Raw genomic sequence first — 5,645 nt, forward strand, 5'->3', positions numbered from 1 at the left:
ATACTGACGTTACAATATTACCATCAATGAAAAATTTGAGCAAGCTTCGACATTATGTATCTTGACATGTGTCCCAATCGTTGGTTACCCACGGAATCAGCCTACACTACGTTGCGGAGTGGTGATTAGACACTTTGGTTTCCATAGTGTTGCAAGCTGATACGAACGAGAACTCTTGTATATCTCATATTTCTCCTTTTGCCTTAAAAACCTTCCGCGGTCTTTTCTTTGAATTCCCTGACCGCCAAATTGCCTTTTGAAACTGTGGGAAATTTTTTGAAATTGTTTAATTGTATTAATTATATATAGTGTACGTGTGTAAATTAAGCTTGCAGCTTTTTCTATTAAGACATTTGGCTGTAGTAACAATGTTTTAATATGATGTCATCGTCAACCACTGATTTGCATAGCATATCTTAAATACATCAGTATCATTATCCATTTATCAAATTAAATGTAGTTATTATTTCATTAAAGTTATGAAAGTGACAACAAATGTGGAATAAAGCGTTGCAAAACTTTTATTTCTGTGATCTTGAATAAAAACAGGGGTCACTGGTCAATGTTCCAAGGAAAAAAAACACTTTCTGAAAATTCACTTTACTTTATAGCTAAACAAAAAATATAAATCTATTAAAAATCATCTGCTTAATATGACCGCTTTCCGATTTTCTAAATTGACATTTTCATACAATTCAACCTGTGTATAAAGACCACTTGGCTATAAGGACCAATTTCGCTTTGTCCCCTGGTTGGTCTTTATAGAGAGGTTTGACCGTTACAGTAGCTGAGTAAGCGACTAAGCATTAGTTATCACGGTGATTATTTTCAAAGTAACTTGTCATTTAATCAAGAGACACCAAGTACAAACAGGGTCCAATACAAAATATCAATAGAAAACAAGAGCTGATACGGTAAGCGTACTACAATGATATAATATTATCTAAATATACATGTAATGAGATTGACATTCAACACACCATGACATTTATTGAGATACGTTACATTGGTTTATACATTTACTCAATTATCTTATAATCTGTAACTTAATTATTGTAACACATTGATTTAGAGGTATCACGCTTGCATTATAGAGAACAACCAACTAAATAATTTTATTTAGACCACAGTGTAAAAGTTTTTTTTTATAAAGTTTTGTAATGTATTATTAAAACAAAGGAACATTATTAAAGGAATAATGTATTATTAAAACAAAGGAATATTAGTTAGCTATTGTGTTCTATAATTAAAGTCTATGTTATCATTTATCATATAACACCAGGTAGAAAAAAAAGTTTGGGTCCTTCAGCTCAAACTCCGACCAGGGTAGCTATATTGAAGTCCTGAAATTCTAATGTTTTTACCAATTCATTATCAAAATTGATATTTGAACCTGAATCTCAATCTGAATTTCCAAATTCATGTCAAGGTTATCTAGGAATAATTAGCGTCAGAAAACATTTTAACTTTTGAAATTCATAATTAGCCAGCCAATCAGCGGCCAGGTTAAAATTCTATCTTGGGCTCAATCTTGTATACCAGGGCCATTTCGAAGGTCTTTTTACATTTAGTAAGTTGTTCCATATAACACAGTGAACATTTATTTAGAATATGGCGTGCATTTTAATTCTATTTAGAGATATCATCCAGTCATAACTACTGTACATTCGTTGAGAGATATTGTAGTACATCTTTGGTTATATTAAAGAGGCTTCACCGCCAACATAGCATAAATAATATTCATCATTTGAACCATAATGGGTGTTTAATCGTGCATATATATGTCTTATCAACCCAAATGATAGTGGTAATGGTGTAAATTAAGTATTTTTGTAACTGAAGAAAAAAAACCTAAACCGTCTGCTCCTGTTTTTGACAGTGAAAAATTGCCATTTGTCAGCGGTGGAGTATCTTTAATTAAAAGATATTATCTTAAAATAATAAATTCATTCAGAGGCAATTTACATCAATTGAAAGACAGGGAGTATTCTGACTACATACATTATGGTTATTTGAATCTAATTACATATTATATGCATTTAGAGAAATAAAATCTATTGGTTCTATAATTTAAGTATTATAAATAGGAAACGTACATCAATTAATTAACAATAAACCTGACTCGATGTCTCTTAAAATCAGACATGTTTACTAGAAGATTTAATTTATCTCATTCACCCCCTAAAGACACATTTAGGCTCTTCTATATCAAAGACTAGATCAGTCTATTATATAATGTAAGGGGTGAATTACTTAAAGCATGCATTTTTAATAATAAGCTGGTAAAGTTTATGATCCAATTACAGTTGTCTTGTTGTAAAATACAGCATGTATCCTAAAACTTGAAAATAAGCCGACCTTGACAATAAGCGGTACTCGAAACAAAGCCTGTAACTACCTTCGGTATTACTGTATAACATAGAATATTCGTGGTGTATAAACCTTTGTGGTTTTCGTGGTTGCTTTGAAATCACGAATATAAAAAAACACCAAAAGCTGTTTTATTCGATATTGGAATAATTGCTTAATCGACCAACCACGAATATTTCTAAACACGAAATACTTTAAAAGATCTAAATCACGAAAGTAAGAACCCACGAAAAAATCATGTTATACAGTATCTCCCGATCTTTCTATAAAGTTTATAAAACATACAGTAAATGCTAGGCGTTGATACTGCATCTTCTGGTAGACTTAACAGCTCTGTGACATTGTAGCTGTAATGACAATGCGTTTTTTCCATCATGTTGAGTGTTTGTGTTTTATGACGATGGGATTCACACCTAGTCAATATATACTTACGTGTTTGATCAGGTGATCGTCCTAATAACAACCCGGGTCATCAATGACGTGCTAGTGTTTTGATTAAGATTTAAATGGCAATTTTTGACAATAGACATATATAATCTGGATATCAGTGAAAACATTGATATAATCCTGAATTTCATATGACCTAACACCTTCAACATACTTTAACAATCAGTTGACATTGTCCAATGTGAGAGGAACTGATAAGTACTTGTTAAATTCATTTGCTGTGTCCACACACACGCATGCGTAGATCGCTCCTTGTTTTCCGAGAAACACCGCGTCATCATTAATAGGGTACACAGGCTGATGCCAGATGTTGGCGTGGATCTGGACCCCGAAGGATCCATCAAAATAAAAGGCTACAAAGTCTTCCGGTTTGACATCATCACCAGGAAGGGCCAACAGTGCTACAAATGCGTCGCCATTTTGTGGAAAAAATATCTGTCCTCCGTCTGGATGGTAGTTAGCTTCTCTGGTCAGTACGCATGTGCGATTCTTTGTATCCGCTTCCGGTGGAAGTCGTCCTGTGATATAATCTCCATCAACAGCCTTGTTGACAGCTTTACAAAGGTCGCCCTGCCATTTGTAGATAAAGTCTCCACTGACTACACCCCCACCACTTCCGGTGTCTGGGCATAACTTCCGCCAACCATTAACAGGCCATGGAGTAATTTCAACATCCGTTTTATCAAAGTCCGTAACAATCGTTCCATATCCTTTCAATGTGTCTTTGTTCGCAACAACAAGAGGAACTGGATGTGGTGCGTCGTATTTCCGGTCATGCGCATCGTCATAACATGCATACCCACTCATGTTGATTATAAGCTAGGTGGATGGCACAACTTATCTGTAAATAAAATTTTCTGATTTAAAGAGCTAAAACCAACATTTGCAATGTTTATTTCTTAGTACAATGTTTATTTATTAGTAGTGAAATGGTCAAGCCATTCACCGGCCTCTCATCTAGCTGCCCGGGGTTAAATCCCAGGCAGGTCAGGGGTCCCGTTCTCCACCAAGTAATTTGTTTTCGAGTAGTTTGACATCATCACCAGGAAGGGCCAAAAGTGCTACACATTAGGACACATCGTCCTAAAGAACATCGTCCTAATGCTACACATTAGGACACATCGTCATAATGTGTAGTTTCATTCAGTCAAGTAAGTAACAATAGGCAGCTACGATGTAACGATGGCTGGCTACATGTAACTCCTGTTTCTGGAACTAAATTACGAGGGTAGAAAATTGCATGCAACACCCAGTACCACATTTAAAACTACATAATGTAGATACATTGCATGTACGTGTATAAATGAGAATAGTGCAATAAGGCGTGCTCTAAATTTTCTTACCAAATACTTCTATGCGAGAATTAGATTACTACTACAGAAACAGTCTATTGTACTCACGTTTCCCCGTTAAGAGTTTGGAGTAAATTCTGAACAGACCGGAAGTGTATTATGTGTTCTTGGAATTCATTCCCTGTGGAAAAATGCCCCTGATCCTGCTGTGAATATTATTGCGTTCATTATCTAGTAAATCGACTAGTGGGTCACACCGAAAGGTAAAAAGAACAAGGTTATCTAATCTAAAGTATCTCTTTTAAGAAAACAAGTTCGCAATTGAAAAAAAAAATGAAAAAAAAAAATTTCGGCTAAGCAGAATAATATATGTTACATGTATCGGCCATAAAACTTTACTTATTTTGCTAGTTCTATTATCGGTGATGTATTCGCGAATTTGCGGGAGCTTACTACGATCGTAAAACATTGATCCGCGAAAAATTTAAGAAATCGATAGTTGAATCCAAATAATGTACCCTGAAAGCCTAATCGCGAAACTTAAAACCGCTATAATTATATTTTCTGATTTTTACTTGAAAACACGAAAAGTTGTATCCTCGTAGATAACCGGTTATATGGTAAATAAAGCTGATTTGAATATTACTGTGAAAGATTTTGGCCGTCAACACTCGGCAAGCCTCGGGTTGACCAGCCGAAGTCTTTCACTCGGGTTGAGACATCCCTGTCCACCTGACAGGCCCATGTAAGATTCTATTAATTAATCTCACTGTATTGGCTATATTTTGTTTATCTCATGATATTAAAGGGACAATTCACTCAGGCTAATTCTTTTACATATCCAAGAAGCAAAATATGACATAAATGTATTGTTCTACATTCCTTATGAAATATATAACATAAAATATTGACAAATTCCACGTCATTTTTTAGTATTTTAATTGATACCGTTGTAATTACAAATCGTTGATCAACGATTAAGCAGGTACAATATGTATGCTGTACCCATATCCGAGCCAAAGTCACGCACGATAAACAAATGAACTACATAACCACTGTGGAGATGATAAAATAAGTTTTTAGACAAGACAATTTACCTAATATGGTGAACACTCTACTGTCAGAGCGATTTGAATTGTTCTAGACCAAAGTAGCATTACTCTACGAGCAAGGGTCAGGGTTCGGCATACAAGATGTTTGACCACAATGTGTAATGGCGGACAGCGAGCGAGTTTGAACATTTCACACGCATTTCACCACCATGGGCTTTTCTGGCATACCACAGTAAAACCGACTGATCTAATTTCCATTAGAACTGGGTCTTTTCTGATCTATGTACAAATTTTAATGTTCTGTTAGACTGAATTGTCTCTTTAACTCTATTTTTATATTTTGATACTTATACTGAAATCAACAGAGGTTTGAGATAACCACTGTGAGGCGATGTATGTGTTACATAGTTGAAATAGCAATGAAAGATGGAGCCGCTGTTCAATGGAAAGATCACAAAAGGATGACAGATGATGTTAAAGACAA

The 5,645-nt window shown here is 35.0% G+C and overlaps 1 pseudogene; it reads right to left on the minus strand.

Annotated features, from left to right (window-relative positions):
* Positions 1-498: 498 nt before the first annotated feature.
* LOC138308887 (uncharacterized) lies at positions 499-4,418 on the minus strand (annotated as a pseudogene).
* Positions 4,419-5,645: the final 1,227 nt, after the last annotated feature.

This window comes from Argopecten irradians, chromosome 15 (genome assembly GCF_041381155.1).
Source record: "Argopecten irradians isolate NY chromosome 15, Ai_NY, whole genome shotgun sequence".
NCBI lineage: Eukaryota > Metazoa > Mollusca > Bivalvia > Pectinida > Pectinidae > Argopecten > Argopecten irradians.